Source organism: Crocuta crocuta, unplaced genomic scaffold (genome assembly GCF_008692635.1).
Source record: "Crocuta crocuta isolate KB4526 unplaced genomic scaffold, BGI_CrCroc_1.0 scaffold173, whole genome shotgun sequence".
In the NCBI taxonomy this organism is placed as follows: Eukaryota; Metazoa; Chordata; class Mammalia; order Carnivora; family Hyaenidae; genus Crocuta; species Crocuta crocuta.
Window position 1 is genome coordinate 279,394 of NW_027529453.1, and position 23,509 is coordinate 302,902.

Sequence of the window (23,509 nt, forward strand, 5' to 3'; positions counted from 1 at the left end):
TTATGTCAGCTCTCAATTTAAGACAATTTAAGACACCCTCAACTTCAGCGAGCTTCAGGGCCCTTCTATGTGTGAGTCTTTTATGCTCACTACCAAACCTCAGACCTACTGAGCATTATTTACTCCCTAAAACATCAGAATTTTAACATGTCTATTACCTTTGACCAGCCTGTGTATTTCCCTGCCTTTTCTAAACCCGAATTGAGTAGTGTGATCCTAAGAGGCCTGCCTCCATAGAGATCCTTAGCTAAGATGTTCATTCAAGAACATGTTGAAACTCATTTCAGAAAAGCCTGAATTTTCCCATTAAGTCACAAACTTTGAAAGCAATCAAAATTCACCAGAATGAAGATAATAGTCTTCCTATTAATTGTAAGTATTGGAGAGAAAACATAAAGCATATGTCATAATAATTCTGGAATAAGTAGAATTACTTCAAGTTATTTATAAAAGGCTACTCCCATTCTTATTATATTTTTTATGTATTTAAATTATTGCTAGATCATCATGCTTTAGAGTAAGTTTTATAATTATGTGGATTTTTTTCTTAATTAAAGCCACTAAAAGCATTGTATAGCAACTTAAGTTTACCACAATCCATCATCCTGCAACTAGTTGTGTCCTCTGTAGTTAATATAACAAATTGTATACTTTAATTATAAATGAAGATATAAACTATGAAATATTAATTCTATCAAGTAATGTTTACTAATAATATATAATTCTTATATTTTCAGATCCAAATCACTGACTAAAATTAATTTAAAAAACTTAAAATGACAATTTCATGAATTGAAAAATAACTTTCTTAAGCAGAGAAGAGTACATACACAGTAAGACTGAAAAACATTTAATTAAATTGTAAACTTGTTTTGTCATTATGAAAGGTTACTTGCATAAAAAGTCACCCTAAAATAACTCGTGTTTCCTCCATTAGAAATCAAGGCCCTAATTTTTAATCTTTAGAAAAAAATAACACTATGTGATAAAGGTAAATGGGCCTTGCTTTGTAACCCCTTTGAGATAACTGCCCTGAATGAAATATTTCTAGTGTGGTGAATTGTGATAGCTTTTCATATACTGAAGCAGGGCAGAAGCATCTGGAAGTCTAATTCCCCAAAGATTTTCCTATGCTGCTTGTAAAAAGAATAGTAAAATGATGGAGCAGGTAAACATCTGCCAGTTACAGGAAACCAATATTTTGTTCAATAGGGTGCTATACCGTGTGATCAACAAATATTTACTGAGGGTACTTTATATCTAGTACTTAGATTAAACACTGTGAGAGCTATTGAGTAGTATAGGTTCTTTTACATAAACACATATGTTGAAGTTTGGAAAGAAATCATATAAACCCCAGGAATAAACATCCAGAGATCAGGAAATTGTATTCTGATAACAATCAGAGTAAAGAGACTGTTTTCTTTGAAATGGTTGGAAGTTACTTTATAGGCAGATCAAGGTGAAATTGTAATAATCAGCAAGAAATTTACATTTTATTACATAAGTAACTGGGGACTATTCAGCTTCCCTTGAAAAATGAGTGACATGTCAATTATTAAGTTTTATAATAAATAATATACTTCCAGTTGTCGTTCTTAACCACCATCAGTAGAACATGTTGGAAAATGAGGATAATAGCTTCTGGAATCAAATTTCAGGTATTATTGGCCAGCTAACCTCTTCTTGAGGAGTGCAATAAAATAACCTCAACACTCTATTCTACTACAGGGAACAAAATGGCAGTCCAAATGCTGAAATATAGTGAGCTAGACTAAATTGTCATGGTATACCTAATAGTATTATTCACTTCAAGCCAAAGTCAAAGCAAAAAACAAGCAAACAAACAAAAACCAAACCAAACCAAAACATAAAACAAAGCAAACAGACACACACACACCATAAAGAAAAAAACACACCACAAATTAATGCATTAATGATATTATGAATCTGTTAGGGTCCAGGGAAAGGATCCCTTATCTTTTCAACAGCACATTGAAGTATTTACAGATGGGATAACATCACGTCTAGGGTTTGCTTCAAATGTGTCCAAGAACAGAATGAGAGAATATAGAGGAAACAAGATTGGCCACAAATAGTCAAATGATGAAGCTGGATGATACAAACGTAGGCATCTGTCAATACTGTGTCCTTTATTTTTTTGTGTTTGTCTGAAGTTTTGTAATAGAAAGTTGGAAAATAATAGAAACTAAGTGAAAGGAAATGGGTTCTTTGTCTATTTCTACTCCAGTGCCCACCAGGAATCTCAGATTTACAATGATCCTTCTAGGGATCATTTGACAGTGGCAAACAGATTACACAAAAGCATGAGAGGGAGTTTACCCAATACCAGAATATTTTATTTTTTTTCTAACTATGTCTTCTTACCACCAGCCACATCCCTACATGGTAGCTGACCTGTTTCTGTATGTGATTGGAATCAGTTTTATTGATTTTTATTTATTCTTGATGGAAGAGGAGAGTGAAAATGAGAATACAGTTAATACCACTTGTCAACTATAAGAAGTTGGTACTGATATTTTTCAGTTGATGAAACTTCTGGTGTCATCTGAAACTGAACTATGAGAGAATCAACATCCACTCTTAAAGAAGTCATGTACCTCTTCTCTTTAACTTAATATATTTAAACCCGAACTTTATGCAATTATATAAGTTGTAGCTCCTCCTTTCTCTTGTTTGCATAGACATATACAAAAAAAAGCAGAAAAAAAAACTGGAAGGGGGAGGGTTAAGTAAAAGAAATTGAAGATTACACATTTTCTTTTCTTTTTTTTTTTTTTCTTCATTTTTCTCTAGCTTACACTTCTTATGAACATGAAATGGTGAGTTAGGCTACCAAAACTCCAATGTTACAGTCAAGACAAAATCTTTAGTTTCTCATGATGCATAACCTTCCTTTAAAAATGCATAAATAGGCTGGGACACCTGGGTGGCTCAGTTGGTTAAGTGTATGACTTCAGTGCAGGTCACCATCTCGTGGTTCACGAGCCCTGAGTCAGCTCTATGCTGACTTCTCGGAGTCTGGAGCCTGGATTCTGTATCTCCCTTTCTCTCCAGCCCTCCCCAACTCACACTTTGTCTCTCTCTCTTTCTCAGAAATAAATAAAAACATACATTTTTAAAAATGCATAAATGAGCTTAAACTACATGATAATCTGCTTTTTTTCTATTAAAAACCAGTGAAAACTTTCCCACGTTAAAAATATATTGATATCTGCTAACGATGCATTCATTTATCAGATTTTCTTATTTATATCTAATCAATATATCAGTATCTGCAGTTTTTCACTATTATAAACAATGACATAATGCACAATATTTTCTCAATAAGAAATTCTCTAAAGTCATTCAATTTATCTATACACACACATATCTATGCTGTTTGTTTGTTTTTAACAAATGTCAAAATTGTTCCCTTGAGGTTAGTAGCAGATTATGTGTCTAACAGAATTTTTTTTATTAAGCTTTGTAGCATAATTGCCAAAAATGACATAATGTAATTGTATTTTACATCTTTCATAGGAAAAATTTCCTCAGGATTCACAATATAAGCAAAAGTATGACAGATTTAGCCTACATCGAATTGGACATAATCATTACAATTAAAAACGAAGTTTTCTTTAGAGTTTTCATACTGTGTACATTGCCTGTTTCACTAAAAACAGTCCATAGTATTTATTGGGCCCTTACTTCGTAAGTTACCGCTTTGATACTACATATCTACTAACTCATTTAGTCTGATTCTCTCATATCCATGAACTCATTTCATACTATTTTATCCTCCTTTTTTATTTGAGGAAATGAAAGGAAATGTGGCTTAAGCCAGTAACCCAAGCATTCATTAATACTGTTTGCTATTGTCATGTTGTAGTGCTGTTTTAATCTCAGAGAGTGAGACACCCAAGTTGGTGCTATTTTTACCACAGTTTTTACCACTGCCCCATTATTACAAAAACTTAAGTCCATATATTTGACGTACAAAAGACAGTACAAGTGTTATTTCAGTCTGGGATATGTTAAAACCCCGTATTCCTGTGGAGAGCTGGAATTATTTTAATAAGGAAAACAGAGTCAGCAAGGCTGATAGAAGTTACTCGTTCTTTATGACGCGGCAGCAAATTGTTGACTTTTGCCGAGAGTGAAAAAGAACAAGTTGACATGAGAGGAAACTAGATATTACCGTCACCATAACTGAGGGTGGAAGGAGACACGGTATTCAGAAGTTACTGGAGTCACCGTGAAACCCAAAGTTCAATTTAGTAAATAAGTAAATAAGAACAAGAGGGAGATCCTTTTAGAGCCACTCTGTACCAATATCAGCTTTACAATTCCATATAAATTATTTTCAGCTTAAGGCCTGTCGAATGCGGTTAGAGCCTGAGAAAGTTCAATTATTTTTCTGTGATACAGAGTCACCTGCTGTGGCATAGACGCTGAAGATACGCTATGGTGAGATTTCAATACACTTTAAAGAGAAGTTAGAAATAAATGGACAATGATCTATGTGTATCAAGAAGTAATTAAGCATTCACAGCAGCCATTGTTTGAAATGGAACAGCACTTTACTTCCCCGTATAAAATTTTACTGAACTATTATCTGAATAGGTACAAGGACATTAAGTTTAAAGTTGTCTTAAACTTTGATTGAATGAGGAATGCTGTGTACAATTTAAGAAACCGTTAAAAATATAAAGTAGGTGGTTTTATTACATCATAAATATGGCTCCTATAGAAACTAGGAAATAGCATCAAAGGCATGCACATTGTTATCTTATTATGGATATAATACAGCATTAACAGTTTAATTACAGTAACGCTTTATAAAAGAAAAATTGAGGAAAGTGTGTAATCTTGCAACTTTATTGAGTGTAATATGTAAAATAAGCTACACACATTTGGAGGGCAAATCAGATGAGTTTTGCCAGATGTGTACACCTGTGAAATCACCACCATAATCAAGATATGGCACATTTTCATCATCCCTTCGGTATCCCTTGCTGCTTCCCATCCTCCATCAGTCAGTTTCCTAGCTTCTGGTACTTTGATTTAGTTTCCATATTTTTTTCAATTTTTCATAAATGGAATTATATACTAGTTCCTTATATACTATTTGTGTCTGGCCCTTTGCAGTCAACATAAAGATCGTCTGGTTCAGTTTTTGAGTATAGAGGTAGTTTTCTCCTTATAACTGAGGAGTATTTCATTGTATGCATGGCTCCTTTGGTACCTTTGGATCGTTTCTAATTTTTTGCTGTTATGGATAAAGTCAATCACTTGTGTATCAGTCTTTGAATGGATAAATGCTTTATCTTCTTTGAGATAAATACCTTGGAATGAGAAAGCAGCATCACTTAAGAAGTGTATGTTTTAAAAGGCGTAACCTTTTAAGAAATGACCAAAATGTTTTTCAGCCTGATTGTAGGTTTTATATTCCCACACGCAGTGTGTGAGGGTGATAGGCTTTCTGCATCATTGTCTGTACTTGGTATTGTTAGGTTTTTTTCTTTTTAATTTTAACAATGCTAACAGGCATGATAGCAGAAACGACTTTAACAATTAAACATATAGTTTTGAATTAAGAGATCCATGTATTTAGGAGTTTTTCAGTCTTAGTTTTTAATGAACAGCAAATTAATTTTATAGTACTTTTCACTCCACTGCTTCCAGATCTTTCTACCTTCCATAAATTTACAATCACTGGGCTTTCCCTTCCCCCCTTTCTGGCTCTCCATAGAGGGTCAAAATATCTGCTCAAGAAGCATATAAACACACATTTCTTTTTTTCTATTAAGCAACTGTTCATTATATAGTATTTTATGTGCATTTCTTTAATAACTTGTTTACAGTAATTGCTAAAATATGTGTGTGGTTTGAAATTTATATACATAATTCTCAACATTAGCAATTTTCAGTGGATTTTAAGTGAATTTGGTATGAATTGAATTTAATAATCTTAAGGTTGTATATAATATTGACTTCATTTTGTTTGAGCTTAATATTCATATCCAGAAGATACAAAGCAAAATAAATATGAGCTAACAGGAAAGGGGTAAAATGCCAAGCAATTGTGTCTACTGAAAGTCATTTGTTGTCTTTTAATTATGTAATGTGTTTTTTGTTGTATTTTAAAATAACTTCCTACTAAAGTGTAAATTTGGTTGTAAAAATACAAAACATATCGGGGTCCCTGGGTGGCTCAGTCAGTTAAGCACTCCACTTTGGCTCAGGTCATGATCTCACAGTTTGTGGGCTCAAGCATCAGGCTGTCTGTTGTCAGTGCAGAGCTCGCTTCAGATCCTCTGCTCCCTCTCTCTCTTCACAGGGTGCGTGCATGCACACACACTCCCTCTCTCAAAATTAACTGAAACACTTTTAAAAAATGAATTTGTGACGTCTGAGTGACTCAGACGGTTAAGTGTCCGACTTCAGCTCAGGCCATGATCTCACGGTTCATGAATTCGAGGCCTGCATCCAGCTCTTTGCTGACAGCTCAGAGCCTGGAGCCTGCTTTGGATTCTGTGTCTTCCTCTCTTTTTTCCCCTCCTCTGCTCACGCTCTGTTTCTCTCTCAAAATAAATAAATATTTAAAAGATTTAATTAAAAAGGGCATTTCATATGTATTTAAAAATACAATATATTAATGTATGTTCATTTTAAAATTATTTTCCCTAATTTAAGTTAATTTTCATTTTAATTAAACCTCCTTTCCGTTTGAAATGACCAGAACAATAAAGGAAAAGGCTAAGGATCATTTCTGGGTGTAATATGACAACAGTGTCCTTTCAAAGGAATGAATTATGCTTACTCAAAAAAAATAAATAGCAATAGTTTTCATGTACTCCATGTGGAAGTTCAAATCAATAACTCTTGGCTGATTTGTAAGTGATTTGAGCTATGAAAACAAAATATTCTTGCCATAATGTTATTTATAGAATAAAATTGTTACGGATATGACAGGGTGGGGATGGGGAGAAAGAGTGTATTTGCTTATAGCCTTTCCTTCCTGGCTGCCTGATTATTTCTGAATTAAGTAGAAAAGATACTCCAAATTATTAGCCATATAGATAACATAATTTAATAGCCGACTAAAATCTTAGAGATGATATATGCTAATTTCCTCCCATCTTCCAATGAAATTTTAACTAGAAGTTTTTGAAATGGCTCCAGGTTATAAAACTAGTAGTGCCAGAATTTTGACCATAGTCCAAGCTTCTGATACCCAGTTGAGTTTTTCTTTACTTCCAGGAGTTCATAGCATTTCAAATTCATGGGCTTGTATGAATGAAGCTAGCCTCAAAAATGTGAAAACTTTGCCTTAATGCCTATTAAATTCAGCCATTCCACTCCTATCCTTACACCGAGGCCAAAATAGGTATAATATATGAGAATCTGTTAGTATTCAGCAAACAGCTTGTGTTAATATTAACTCAATGCTGTGGCCAAAAGGTCAGTTTGTTAGTACTTTGCTAGGTTGCTTGTTTGTTTTATTTACTATTTATTTATTTATGTTTAATTATTTCACTTTTTTTAATGTGTATTTCTTATTTTGAGAGAGCCAGAGCGAGAGAGAGAGAGAGAGAGAGAAGACTGAGCATGAGTTGGGGAGAGGCAGAGAGAGGAAGACACAGAATCCAAAGCAGGCTCCAGGCTTTAAGCTGTCAGCAGAGACCCAGACATAGGGCTAAAAGTCACCAACCAGGAGATCATGACCTGAGCTGAAGTCGGACACTTAACCAACTGAGCCAACCAGGGCGCCTCAATTTGTTTATGTATTTTTAATTGAAAACAATTAACACTAAAGTTCTGGGAGTTCCTTTCTCCTGATCATTAAATCACACACACACAAAAAACGATGCAGGGAGGTGATATTTGAATCTGAAGTCATAGAAAAGCAAGATGAGATTCATAGAAGAATCATAAGACCAACATCTAACACAATTGTCTTAATATCATAATAGTCAAGATCAAGAAAAGCTTATGAGAAATTTAAGTGGGAAAATTTCTGTACATATCATTCACAGACTTTTTCCTTTATTATATGATAATCTCAATCCTCACCTTTTAGTACAAACCCAAATAAACAAAGGAAGAGTGGCTTCCATTTAGACACCCGTTTAGAGTATTGACTACAATGTGACTCAGACAAGCATATTGTTTAGACATGGTGTCAAGCAATAAGTCTGGAAGAGGAAGACATCAGATTTTCCACTAAGTGCCAAAGACCAAAGGACAATTACTTGGCTCTTTTTATTCCTAATTCCCCATCATTAAAATATGAATAAAATACTTATCGTAACTTATATCAAAAGATTCCTGTAAAATCAAATGAGATAATAGGTGGGAAATTTCTTGGCAAAGTTTAAGAACTGAATTAATTTGAGTTATCATCATTCTTTTCTTTTAGACAGAATTTTTATTAGAAGCCTTGAAAAAGTGTGGTCACAATATTTCTCTGTAGGATTATGAATGTGTCTGAGAATTTCGGCAGACCATATGAAATGGTGGGATTCAAGAGAGGTTTAAGAAACTTCTAGATAATGCAGCATCATACTAGAACTGAATTTTTCAACACCACAATTCCCATGAGCTTTTCTGTTGCATTATTTCTGCTGGAGAACTGAGATATTAGAAATCATCAAAATTTTGGCCTACTATAATTTTAGTAAGTGTTCTTGAGATAGCCATGCATTCAGATAAGGTCATTTTCCCATTTAGGAAACAATAATTACTATTTCTGAGGAAGAGAGAAAATGAATTGCAAAAATTCTTTTTGTTGCAACAGTTTGTGCTGATTAAACGACATCATTTGAAAGTTCTAGATTGTTTATTTTTTAGACTAAAGAAATTTTGTTGTTGGAATGCTTTTGCAGTTAAAATATACATAACTATTTACCCTGGCTAAACTCTTACAATATCATATTTTATCAGACATAATTTATAAGATGTAATTTTTGAAGATACAAATGCATTTTTCAACTCATAAAAACAAGAAAAGTTTCCTATTATTTTAGAAGCAAGTATTTTTTTGTTGGTTTTAGTGTTTGGAAATTTCTAAGCTTCAAGAGTTTTCTTTAAAAGGTCCTGAGGTTTATTTCTGGATCTGCTCTGTACTCGCTGGAAGACACTGATAAATTTCTTTACCTTCTCAGAATCTTAGGTTACTTCACAAAAATTTTTTAAATAAAAATATTTGCTTCATGGGCTTGTTTTAAGGATCCATGGGCAGCAACGATAGTAAAAGTCCATGCATAATATCTGACATGTGGGAAGCATTTAATATGTAGTATCTATAATTAGCACTACTGTCTTTTTGCCACACTCCCCACAGAACAGTATGATTTTCCTTGGTCACTCGTGAGTGTACTTCCACATGAACTCAATTACTTATTCAACATAGGTTATGAAGAATACTGTAGAACCACTCATGTTCTCTGTAGCAAATGCTTCAGTTTTAAGGTGAAAGAAACTTGGAGCCTATGAAGACAAGGCCTGTCATTTAGAAGCATCAGTGCAGTCATCTGCAGTTAGGGCTTTCCAGGTAGCAACTTTCAACTGTGGCGCAAAGTTAGCTTAACTAAACTTGTTAGAGCACTGCTTGTGTAGTTTTGCAAATAGCATTTTAAATTAGCAGTAACAGTAATTACTGGTGGATAGAGTTCAGGAAAATAAGCACTGTCTTGGGGCACCTGGGTGGCTCAGTCTGTTGAGCGTCCGACTTCAGCTCGGGTCATGATCTCATGGTTTGTGAGTTCGAGCCCTGCATCAGGCTCTGTGCTGACAGCTCAGAGCCTGGAGCCTGCTTCAGATTCTGTGTCTCCATCCATCTCTGTCCCCCCACCCCCCACTCACACTCTGTCTCTCTCTGCCTCTCAAAAATAATGAAACATAATTTAAAAAATAAATAAAAACCCACATATTTAAGAAAAGAAGCACTGTTTTAATTAAAAAGCTTTAAAAAGAGGGTCACTATTTAAGAAACTCAGAATGAGGCTTAGACCACTACAAGAACAGAGTGCTTTAATTGCATGACCAACCAAACATCAGAACCTTGGAATCCATCAGAGTTTCATTTACGAGTGCTGTGTTAACAACTAGTCAGGATCCCTACAGAAGAATTTGCAGTTGTATTTCCTGTTGACTATTTATTTACAATTTATGTGCATCAATTTTGATTTAAGCAACCTCTTTCTACTAGAACACTCTAATGCCAATCTATAATTGGATAATGGATTTCCTGCTTAGCAGCAGCAGAAGTTTCTCTCTCCTCAAGTGTATCGACTGAGTTTCTTCCTCTTCATCTCTCCCCCTCCACCAGCTGAGGGAGCAAGAGACCTCCTCTACAGGGGACACGGGCTCAGCCCTTGTCCTGGGGCTTCTCCACAGCGCATCTGTGTTAAGTTCAAGTGTCTGTTCTATTCTAGCAACTCAGTTGCGCTGACGTTTTATTTTGTCCAATAAGAGCCATCAAAGAGCTTGTCCTTTAATGAAATCCTTTTCTGAAATTTACTTGGGAATATGTAAGGCAGACAAATTCCCTATCATGCTTGGTACACCCCTGTATTGAAATTTGATGTTGTTTTCTAAGATATATGTTAATATTAAAATATTACAATGCAAATGCAGCCTCCCACCTCCCCCCACCCTGTCTGTCTTACACACGCACATCAAGGGAGCGCCATATGTCCCAAGTGAAACCTCCTTGGAAAAGCAGAAATGCTGAACATATCACACAGCACCATTGTGAGAGGACATTTGTCAGTTTTCTCCCTGGCAATGAGATTTTTCTCACCCTCAAGACATGCAAATGACTTTTTTCATCTGTTCTTTTTATGTTATTTGAATAATTTTCTCCTATAGAAGTGAGAGCTGTCAAAAATTAACCATTTGGGGCTTTGGCATTTAGTTATGTGACCTTTTTGAGAAATTAGATCTCTTCAGGGAAGTGGTAACTTTTAAAGTCAGAGATGTTGAAGAGCTTCTCAGGTGGTCAGTGGATATAGGAATCAGCAGGTTGTTAATGGCACATGACTATATTTAAAATGTTTGACATTTGGGGGGGGGAAGTAAAGTGCTTGACGTTTTGGATCCTCTCATACTCTGTTTTTGTTTTAGAAATCGATATTTCAACTGATAATAGAAGAGATGATTCAATTAGGTGTAATGTCGTATTCTACGTTACTCAGGTTAATAGTATAAGGCAAACATCTCTGTGAGTCTGTTGCTAACTTAAAATGCTATTTTAACAACCACGCAAGCAATGCTGTCTTCTGCATGCCTTGATTTGAGGTTTGATGCCTGTAAGAAATTCGCAAACCAGCTTATTTAGTAGGAATACTTTTAATAAATCAGAGAGTTGCACTCTGGAGGGCTGCGATAAACCTCTAAATTCATTTTACGTAGACATGGGTTGAAGTATGTACCAGGCTCGGAGCAAAGACAAATGCAGCTATCTTTTTTTTATCACATTGCTTTAAACATTTTTCAGCTTTAGGCTTTTCTTACAAATCCGCTCTATCAGGCTATTAATTATTTCACTGTACCTGATCTCTAACAGGAATGCACCTTCGCAAAACAGGAGAAAGCACATTTGTTAAAGTCCTCCGATGGCTTAACACTGTGGCTAATCTCCCTGCAAATTATAGTTCTAGCTGTAGTTCATCCATCAGGCTGGAAAAGGCAAGATTCCCAAGTGGCCTTGGTGCCTTTTCCGATTCCCAGGAGACCCACCAACCCTTGGCGTGCGTTGCTTGCGCGCAGGGAGTGTTCCCTGCTAATCAGGTCAATGATTATCGCCCAGCTCCAGGGACCCGACAGGAGCCTATCACAGCAGTTAGGGAGCCACCAAACGCAGCGTGTTCGCAGAGGATCTCCCGTTAGGAAACATCGCTTAGTCCTCATTTACTCACTGGAGCCTCTGAGGATTTCAGCTTATCTTTTTGTCCTCGTAGACAGTGAGAGGCTCTACATAAACAGGAAAAAGACGCCCCGCAGGCAGCTACTTGGAGGGTGTTGATCGAAAACTTCCATCTCCCCACCCCATTGACTGATTTCTCACCTCGTTCACAGAGAATATTTCAATTAAGGTAAGTGCTGGGAGATCTGGACTGCATCGCACTGAATTTCTGCATTGAAAGTTCTGACCAAACTGATATTCTGCACTGCAGCAAGTGACTGTTTATGCCAGGAAAAGGCTTAGTTGATAAGCAAGTGTCCTAGAATGAAAACCGGCATTTGGGGATAATGATATGCCAGAGCAATTTCTTTTGAAATCCGAGCAGGCTGCCTTGCATCAAGAGAAAATAAAGGGAAATATGAAAAGAGAGTTAATTTCTCATTTTACCTTTTTAGTAATCTGGAGAACTGTGCAGCGCTAAGGTAACTTGATTTTGATTGAAGTGTTTTGTTGATGTCATATGGCAAAACCTCTGAGTTGAAATGCTTCAAAGTTAAATTAGATGGAAAGAAAATTTGCAAATGAGAGTTGAGATTTTGTGCAGCTCTCTACCTTAACAACGTTCCTGGGCTCCCTGTGGGTTAAAGGATTTAGGGCTAATCCCTGAATGTTTTAGTAGTGTCCATTTAGGAATTAAAATATAAAATGATAAAGTTTCTGATGTAACTGTTAAGAAAAACAAACCAAAAAGTATTAATACACCACTGATATGATTCATAGTTCTTGTAAGAGAGATGGATTTCTTTTATGAAATAGATTAATAAGAGGAAAGAAAAGAAAAATTAACTTCCTTCTAAAATGCTTATTTATGAAAGGAGAGTTCTCCAATAAGAGATTGTGTTCATGTGTTTATTGAAATCTTGGCTTTTATGTTTGAGGTTGCCCTTTGTTATCAAACTAAAGTGAACTGAGGTTAAGCTTGCTTTGTACATAGTTAGAGCAGTTATCTACACAATTAGGATAAACCAGTACATGTTATTTCTTCTAAACCTATTTTTTCTCATAAGTTTGTTAAGAATATCTAGAGAGAATGGAAGATTTTTTTTTCAAAGTTAGATTTAATTATCTGAACATTTTCTTTTCTATTTTACTTTGCACATATTGTCTAACGGTTTTATCCTATATTATGGCAAATTTCCATGTAATCCAAGAATAATACAGTAATTCTCTCACTAGAATTAGATATGATAGATTGATTAGTACCCTAAGGATGTGAGTGAATGATAGCAACCACTTACCTTGTTATAATGTAGTAAATAAAAATGATTTTTAAATAAGGAAACATTAGTTAAAGTATAGGTACATATCATTATAATACTTACACAAACTGAATTTCAATAACTAATCTATTATGCTAAGACACAATCTAAATATCTAATAAATATCTAGCTGCTTTCATGTAGACTTCCATGGTATCTGAAACATGCTTTTCTAGAATGAGCACTCATATTTCATGAAATGATGATTCTACCCTTCTCCTATGGTTATCCTGAGATGTAACATTTTATAAAGATGTCAAAACAATCTTTATCTTAATTGGCTATCCTTCTAAAATTCTCTAGGGAGCTTTTCAGGCCAATGTTGATGTTATTGCTTCTCTCACAGGAATAAACTATTTTCAGGATACCCATAGGCGCTGACATATATTTGCTGGTTGTCTAAATGTTGTTTAGCCAATGCCTGGAAACATTTATCTGCCTCTGTTGCACTGAGACTTCTGTCTCTTTTCTCCAGGGAGTTGGTTTCTCAACTGTTTCAAAGATATATGAGAAATGTGTTGACAACAGTTAACGGTTACTGGGTTTGGTCTTCTTCCTCTTCTTCCTTTTTTTATAGTTTTTAATTTTTACTTTTGGTACTATTGATAAACAGAAAGAGGCAACATTAACCAAATAAGGCTGCATTTGCTATTACCAGACTTTTATGATGCTTAAACTATGTCTTGATTATAGACTACCCTTGTGCAGAGTTCAAAATTGATGGTTGGTATCCCACCCAATGAAATTTTATTGGATGTACTTTCTTGACGTATATGACTATTGAAAGATGTGTTAGTGTATAAATGAAATGTATAAGTCTAAAAATGAAGGCAATTATAGTTATTTAAAAAGTTATACCTAGCGATGCCTGGGTGGCTCAGTCAAGTAAGCTTCCAACTCTTGATTTCAGCTCAGGTCATGATCTCACAATTCGTGAGTTTCAAGCCTTTGCACTCACAGTGTGGAGCCTACTTGGGATACTCTCTTCCTTTTTCTCTGCCCCTCCTCTGCTCATTCTCTCTCTCAAAATAAATATAAATAAATATAAAAAAATAAAAAGTTATACCTAAAGTTGTTAAAGGGTTTTATGATTGTAAGTGTTGTCTTAATTTTCATTATGCAGGCTAAAAAGAAAATGGAGAAAATCTTGGGTACAACTGAGTATTAGGACCTACTTCTTTTAGGTAACACCTGACTCTTCAATCGGATTTCCCTTTTTGTTTTTCCTCACTTATTATATTATCCCCAAATGCCACCTTACCTCTACATTCTCTGCTGAATCCCATTTTTCATTCATTTGACAGTAATTTATTCCTTCTGTGGGATAAGGAAACATTGTATAGGATAAACTCACTTAGAGGAGACAGTTTTAAAATTTAAAACAAAAAGTCTGTTAAAACTTTCTTTATGATTTATAACCTGGTTTCACAATGTGATATGTTCCATAAAAGATAATGGGGACAAGCAGTGTCCAACAGGTTTTCTAAATGCCAAACATCTGGGTTACAAACTTTGTATGTGTAGTTGTATAATAACCACGTAAAAATGATAACATCAAGGTTATCTCCAAAGAAGAGATGCAGGCTGGGAGAAGACAGGTAACCGAGGGAAGGACATACCATAGTCAGCAGACCTTTGATTCACACTCAGATCAGCCTGCATTTAAAGCTCTGAATATTTATGCTGTGCTTTTTTATCAACTCGTATGTTGTGACCTTTTCCAATGTTTGATGTGACACTCATGAATATTTTAAGATGATTTATAAGATAGTACAGCTTAATTATACTACCTTCAAAATAGTTTAACTCTTTACTTACTCAAAGTAAATGACTTTATAAGTTCCATAGCCACCAGTGTTTGAAACAAGCATCTACTTTGTTCTTTTTGGTTCTGAAAGAAGTCAGTGCACCAGTCTTTGCATCAAACTGATCCTGATTACCACTGACAAATAAAATTCTCTAATATATAGATAATCAGCACTGAAATTTAGTATCAAGAGCAATGGACATACACTCAGGATAAAATTAAATTATTAGGTAGTGATATAAGTTCAATGCCACTTATTTGAAATGAGATTAAAAGAAAGTTAAGAAGGACTCATGTTCATGGCAAAAGACACTCACAATTTAGAAAAGATAAACTGGGGCACCTGGGTGACTCAATCCATTCAGCGTCCAACTTCAGCTCAGGTCATGATCTCATGGTTTGTGGATTCAAGCCCCGTGTTGGGCTCTGTGCTGATGGCTTGGAGACTGGAGCCTGCTTCAGATTCTGTGTTTCCCTCTCTGTCTGCCCCTTCTCTGCTCACATTCTGTCTCTCTCTCTCTCTCAAGAATAAATAAAACCTTTAAAAGAATTAAACACAGAAAGAAAAGATAAACTAGCAGTTGGAATTGAATGTTGGGAAGAGACTGAAAAGTTAATATTTAAATATACAGAAGTCTATTTGTTCTACTAACTTTATATAAACCTTCCCATGTATACACAGAGATTTACTATAGCTAATTATGTTGATATGTGACAATATATCCAAACCAAAATTTTGTTCAGTCTCTGACAAAAGAGAAGAGATGTTACAAAATTAGGAATGACCTAGAAAATCTATAATGATTAGCTATCATATCCAAGGATATACTAAGATGGTAACTGGAAGTTAGTTAGGTTGCATAGTTATAAAATACCATTTATTATGCTCCAAAGACAACATTGTAACATATATTGTGAATAATGGATTAAATAATGTTTAGAAACATGATCTATCGATCGATCGATCAATCTATCGATCTATCATCTATCTATCTAACTATACCTACTAGCCAATATATTTACTATTCTCTAGGGTTTTTTTTGTTTTGTTTTTGTTTTTTGGGGTGTTTTTTTGGGCCAGTGATTGGCTTATCCTAGGTGTATAAGAATAACAGGAAAACAAAGGATAGATAGATAGATAGATAGATACCCCCCTTATTATTATTCCAAAAGAATAATGATCTATAAAAAGCAGTATTGCTTAGGAGTTTGTTATGACCACAGTGCATAGGTTTCCCCATCCAAAAAATATGCCTATGTGTCTAAGAGCCACTGTCACAGTACATTTGACTAGAGATGTAAAACAATTATCTATGGGATGACCAGTTGCTGGAGTCCAGCTCCAGCCAGTCCAGGGGCCTCTGAAAGGTGGATGGTGTCAGTGAGAGAGAGTGAGAGAGCCCTAAGATTCTTTCTGATCACCAGGCAGGCATCTATGCACTGTCAGTTTTGGTGTCTTTATTTATAGGTCAAATGTTAACATGGCATCAGAAAATGGAATTTTTACAATGGATAGTTCTCTGTGATAAGATGCTTTGGAAAGTGTACAGAAACAAGTTTTACAGAAGTATTCTTGCAGAACTACCACAATTATAGTGAGGTTGAGTAACTTAAGAAGATAACAGGGTGTTCTCAGTGAAAAACAGGTTAACATACACATTTTAATAATGCCAAGATTAAGTCATAGGTTAAGTTGTAGATACTCTTATCGATCCTCATCACAGCTGCCAGGGTAAGGGAAGGTGTTTGTGGAATGTAGGCCTTAGGGAAGGGACTGCTATACATCACCAGTTAGCAAAGGTATATGTAGTAACTTATGTTCTGCCCTTATCTGTTCCTTCTCTATAAGTTAGGCTCTTTGTCTCTGGGCAAGACTTAATTGTCCAGTTATATTCCTTATGGCACCAGAGAGCTAACTGTAACTTTAAAGAGTTTATCTCATTTCCAATACATAGAATAGCCTCTTTGAGTGCATTTACCTTTGTGTCTAGTTTTTTAACCTATGATTTCTTGAATAGCTAGGGCATGAGAGACATTTTTAGTTAGCTGATTTGAGTTGTATGAACCTCTTGGACTAATGCAATGGTAGAAACAGAATTGTACATGTAAAGGCCAATTGTTTATGAGTAAGGGTCATTAGCCTGTTCATAGCTCAAGGGAAGTATTGAGGAAAACAGGACCTGCTGGGGACACAATGTCTGCTTCCATAATTACAAAAGAAGTTCCTACAATAATTTCCTTCACAAGGTGCAATCATCATACCAGGGCCAGAATAAGGGGACAAGTCACTCCTGAAACCAATCAACAAGGTGCCTTGGGGGTTAGTGCTCAAGCAGAAATAATTGAGTGGGGGTGGATATTGGATATCATCTGATGACAAGAGGCCATGCAAACTCGCCTTAACCTCACAGGAATTTTCTCAACTAGTGAGTTCAGAAATGGCTCCCAACAGCCAATGGCTACCAGGTGGATTACAAAAGAACCAGACAGTGTAGGATGTTCTCTATTAGATAATAAATACCTGACTTGGTGACGTTTTAAATCTGAAATGTGGATAACAGCAGGTTGGTGGGCAAGAGCAAATGTTGAAAAACAGAGATGGTCGTCTGCAGAAATCATGAATAAGCTGAAGTCATGAGGTTGGTAGGAAGGAAAGAAGAGGTTAATTCCTTTAGGTAAGTTAGGAGAGACTCATTTGCTAACTTACCATAATGGTGAAGCACAAAAAAGGAGTGCTCCCTTGGTAATATTTCAGACATACTGTGCAGTGGTGAGAGTCTCCTGTTTTTATCATTGTTCTCTATGGTAGTAGTCCCATTTACTAATTTAAGCTGAGTAAATCTTTGTTTCTTAAGAACTAAAAGTTTATAACCAGCCCAACATCATAAGTAGTCATGGTCTCATTAGAAAATGGATAAGACAGAAATGTGTACTGGCTATAAGTACAAGTTTTGGATTCAACTACTAAGGTTCAAATGACCACTAATGGTAATTTCTGGCTCTGTGACTTTAGGCACATCAGTTAAGGTATCTAAACTTTGTGAGGTCTTTTTGTAATTTTTAAAGTGGATCTAATGATAGTACATGTCCATGGGACACTTGGGTGGCTCAGTAGGTTAAGCATTTGACTTGGGCTCAGGTCATGATTTTGTGGTGCATGGGCTCGAGTCCCACGTCAGGTCCTGTGCTGACAGCTCAAAGCCTGGAGCCTGCTTCGGATACTGTGTCTCTCTCTCTCTCTCTCTCTCTTCCCTTCCCCTACTCATTCTCTGTCTCTCTGTGTCTCCCAAAAATAGATAAATGTTAAAAGGCATAGAAAAAAAAACAACGATAGCACTGATCCATAGCGCTGTTGTGTGAAATAAAGGAGATAATTGATATAGTTGCTCAGGTCATCAGGAGATGATAGTTATTATAAAGGAGAAATCTTATTATGAGTCCCTTACTTTATTTGTAAAGTGGAGAAAATGAGGGATAGTATCTCTCTTTAGCAACAATGCCCACCGGGACCTTACCAGAAGCCTCTGGAACCACTTCTTGACACTATGTTTATATCAGTATATGCATTATAGGAACATGCAATTTTTTTTCTATTGGATTTAGACAGATGAGTGGATATTTCTTGAAAGAAAGTAATTCAGTAGATGGTTTATAGAAAACCTTCTATTTTCATCAGTGGTTGTTTGCATGCACAAAACCAGAGATGAATATTTGAGCATAAAGATATTGTAGAGGCTGCAAAGCTGAAGATTTTTGCTGTTTTGTCTTTTGCAGGAGTTTGCTGACTGCTTGTTTAAAAAAGAAACAAATTCATGTTGCATGTCTTTTTTTATTAAGAGCATAATAAATATTTGGTGGAATATTTTTAAAATATTTTGAAGATAATTACCTAAATGTCTATTTCCAGATAGATCCAAGCTTATCATTTCCTCCTATCCACTAATTCACCAATATTTTATTATGTGATTTCAATCTTCTAATTATAAATGTTGAAAATTTTGCATATATATGCAAAAATATTTCAAATTTTGCATATTGATTCAGTTGATTCAAGCAATAAGCATAGTAAAACTGTATTTTTGCAAAAGAATTCATTGTTTTCTATCCTTCAAGCCACACATTCTCTTTTTTTTTATGTTTATTTATTGAGAGAGAGAGAGACAGCATGAGCACATAAGAGTGCACATGAGTGGGGGAAGGGGAGAGAGAGAGAGAGAGGAAGAGAGAGAATTCCAGATAGGCTCCCTGGGGCTCAATTCTGCCACCAGGAGATCCCAACCAGAGCTAATATCAAGAGTCAGAGACTTAACCAAGTGAGCCACCTGGGTGCCCCCCAGCCACACATTCTTGTATTTTGGTATGTAGAGGAATTAATGACTATGTGTCTTAAAAGGCAGATTCCTGGGTCTCATACCTGGAGTATTGATTTAGTAGTTCTGACAAAGAACCCAGGAACTACAGTTTTGAGACGTATGAAGGTTATTCTGATAAATTCAGAATATACAGGAATGTGACCTAAGTACTGGGATTTTAAACAATTTCCCAGGTGATTCTAATATTCAGACAAGGTTGAAGATTACAGCTATAGCCAGGCAGCTCCAAACTTGAATGGGCATGCAGACTATCTGGGGCTCTTGGTCAAGTGGTTCTGGGGTGCTGCCTGAGATTATGCATTTCTCATAACCTCCCGGGGAAGTCAGCGCTGCCTCTCAGGGAGTGATGCTGCGCTCATTCTGGCCCCATTCTGCCCTGTGGTTGCCACAGGTAGATAAATTTTCAAGGACATGACTTGTCACCCAGCTCAGCTGCATCAAAAGTCAATAAAACTTGTTAAGAAACTCTTTCCATCGCAGATGGGTGATGGGAAGTTCTGAACCAGGTCAAAATTGAGAAACCTTTTTAAAAAATCTATTGTGGACTCACACCTACCCACTCTGGTAATAGAATAATTGTGTGCTTTAGACAACAACATATTTAGGTAAGCATTGCTAATATTTAATTATTTGTGGTGAAGGTGATCTTTGAGGATAATTGTTGCTTTTCCAAACTACTTCCCAATGTGTAGAAACTTCTTGCCATAGCATCGACTAGGCTAAGTCCATATGAAAATTCAAAACTTACCAGAAAATGCTGTCTTCTCACATTTTAGTTGCCTCCATCCTAGGAATGCAGTCCTGAGATTTCATTCTTTGTCAGTTCAACTGTCTTCTTTTCTCCCCAAAATAAATGGCTAGGATATCGATTTCAGTTCTCTCCTCGATTTAACCTTTATTTCTCTCTATTTCCAAGTGCCATGTTTCCTTTTTATTGCTAAAATCTACAAAACTCTAAGGGAAATATTATATTTCATTAATACAGACACAAATTTTGTATAATTTATATTATAATTGTATTATCCAAGTTTTCCCATTGAATTCCCTGTTACTTTTCAACATTTTTCTTCTAAAATGTTTAACATTGCATTAAGCATACATTTGTTAATTTATTTGATAATTTTTGTCTACCCTCTCCCTTTAAACATTAGAATATCATGTCCATGAAGGCAGGGTTTTTGTTTCTTTTATTCATAGCTGCAAACTGGTGCCTAGCATGGTGCCTGGCATAGAGCAGATTCTCAGAAAATACCCACTGAACAAAGAATGTATGGATATTCCAATTGAATCACATGGTCTCTGTGTCAGAATTGAGACAAGTACCAAAGTAACCAAAGTGGTGCTTTTGCTTAGGACTCTGTTAAGATTCAAGCACATTTCTCAAAAAGCTTACATTCATCCATTTAATTTACTCAGTCACTATCATGTGACTCCTAAGTGTCAGGCATACTGCTAGATGCTAGGGGAAATATGTTGATGAGCCCTAGTTCTTATTCATAATGTATTCTGCCTGTTGTTGGGGTGGGGAGGGTGGGGAACCAAACAAGAGAAAGGGCAGTTACAGTACCCTCTGGTGTTCCATCAAGGCAAATAGGTACAGGATGTTATTAACATATGTTATTAACATGCTGACTTAACTTTGGGGGGCCATGTGATACTTCCAAGAAGTTATCTGAGCTCTAAATTGAAGGATAACTTATATTTAGACAGACAGAAGAGATGGGGTCATAAGTTCCTAATAGAAGTCATGCTATATGCAAAGGCACAGAGATATAAGAGAATTCCTGCCATCTTCCAGGACCACATTAGTTTGGTAAAACAGGACTATGTAGTTTTGTATGTGTAAGAAGAGGCAACTTCAATATTTGCCTGTGTAAGAAGTTTAAACTTCAACCCAGAAAAAGTGGGATCACATCAAGTCATTTGAGAGAGGGAGAGACAGATATCTTGGTGCTCTATTCTGAATACTGCATTTTATTTTTCACTACTTCAATTTGAAATATTTATTTATGTACAGATATAATATTTACATATGTATTATCTTATAGAAACATGAAAATTAAAAACAAAGTAAAAATATACCAGAGGAGGAAATTTATTTTTGGTGGGACTCAAGGGAGAGAGAAAAAGACACTTTTAAAATATTGTGCCAGGGATACATGAAAGTTCAGATGTTAAAACCAAATAAGGAGTTGAATGAGGGTAAATTTGGCCAACTGTATATCCATATGTGTATTTCAGGGACCCTATTACATGATTAGATGAACCTATTTATTACAGCTTCAGAGTTTAAGGAAAATGGCAGACTGTGAACGGCCTTATCTGCTAGTTTTGCCATGGAAAAATGTTCACATTCTCCTTCCTCCAGACTAACCTAACAGAAAAGGCCACATTCTTGCATCTACCCTTGCTGGATAGTCAAACTCAAAATGAACTATTCAAACTTAGTGGCACTCATATTTTTGGGGGGACAACATTTTGACTCTTTAATTCAATAAGTAGGATACTAGATGTTACTCTGGCAGAAATTCTACTTCTTTTGTGAAGTAATTTGTTGTTGTTGATTGTGGCAGAAATGAAATAAGAGATATCAGTTACTCACAGAAGTTTTCTCTTACCATTCTACCCAAAATAGCAGCCTTTCCCTTTCTTTCTCTTTACTGTTCATCTAATATTTAACACTTATGCCTGGTGATGGGATCTTCAATGGGACTATAAGCTCTGTGAAGATAAAAACCTTATTTTGTTCCCTGCTGAAGCCTCAATACTAGATTACTGACTATGATATAATTAGTATCTATGTGTTATAGGAAGGAAAGAAAGGAAGAAGGAAGAAATGAAAGGAGGGAGAGAGGGATCAAAACATCTTCCCATCTTGAGCTCCAAATATTTCTATGTATTCTCTCTACACAGTCTCAGTAAATGATACTGTAAGCTATCCAATGAGTCAGCCTAGAAACCCAGCTCTTCTTTTTGCCTTTTCACTTCTCATACCCTACATATCCAATCGATATCTAGTCCTTTCAATTCTCCCGTCTAAATCTCACTCACGTGGATTTTCACCTTTACTTCTCCAAGGTTCATACCACCTTCATCTGTTACTTGCTTGTAGTCTCTATGTTATACACTCTTTTCATAAAACAATGCCCCTGACTGCCAGAGTTTGACCTCTCTAAATACAAACCTTGTGTTATTATCCCCATGTTAAAGGCTTCCCTTGCAATGCCCCAACTCTTTTAGGATATAATTCAGACCTTCGTGATGCATCTGTCTGTATGCAAAGTCTAGATGCTCCATCGTGAGGTAAAGTCTAGATGCGCCATCCTCTCCAGTCTTGCCTCTACCTATACCAGTCTATTTATCAGGCATCCTTTGTTTCCTTATACCTGAAGTTTCAAGTTTTCTGCCAATCATATTAAGTTGACTTTTTTGCCTGGCTAAGTCTCTTGACGCTTAGAACAGAAGATGTCACTTCATCCAAGTAGTTTGGGCCCCTACCAGTCTAGTTAAAATGCCCCTCCTATCAATTTTCATAACACTCTTTATGCCCCTTACACTCCAATCACAGAGCTCATTACATCGTATAATAATGCTAAATTCCAGACTGTCTGATGGCAGGCTCTGTCGCTATTTCATTCACTACTGTATTTCTGATGACAGCCCCTGACGTACACAAATCATTTGTGAAAAAGGACAGGTAATGTACTTCTCTGAATTCAAAAACAATCATTTATTCATAGGCTTCTCTCTTCTACTTGGGCCGTTAAACTCCTGCCATTCTGAATAGAATTGTGCTCCTCTATGTCACCTTTACAAAATGTCAAAAAACACAGAAATATGGTAACAATTAGGTTAATTCAAAAAATTTGTCATGCCTGTAATCACTGAAATTTGTTTCATGCATTTCATACATTTTATCCACCTCATGGACTATGTAGATATCTTACCCGTTAATGAACAGCAAAAATTGTTCATACACGTTTGGTAAAGGTCACCTATTTTCAATCAGCACCTTTCTGTGTAATAACTGGGTGACATTTCTCATCCATTTGTGATCAATGAACATGCATATTTTAACTCAAAAGTCCATTCTCTT

General features: G+C 35.8%; 1 protein-coding gene across 4 annotated transcripts in view; it reads left to right on the top strand.

Moving 5' to 3' along the window:
• The window catches only part of CDH12 (cadherin 12), a 684,089-nt gene that overhangs the window by 278,523 nt on the left and 382,057 nt on the right, over positions 1-23,509 (top strand). For 2 of the 4 annotated variants that reach the window (XM_077760761.1, XM_077760765.1), the window contains exon 2: positions 11,970-12,104. The exons of the other annotated variants lie outside the window; for them this stretch is intronic. The gene's annotated coding sequence lies outside the window, so the exon portion shown is untranslated. The remainder of the gene's footprint in view (positions 1-11,969; positions 12,105-23,509) is intronic. 4 annotated transcript variants of the gene reach the window in all.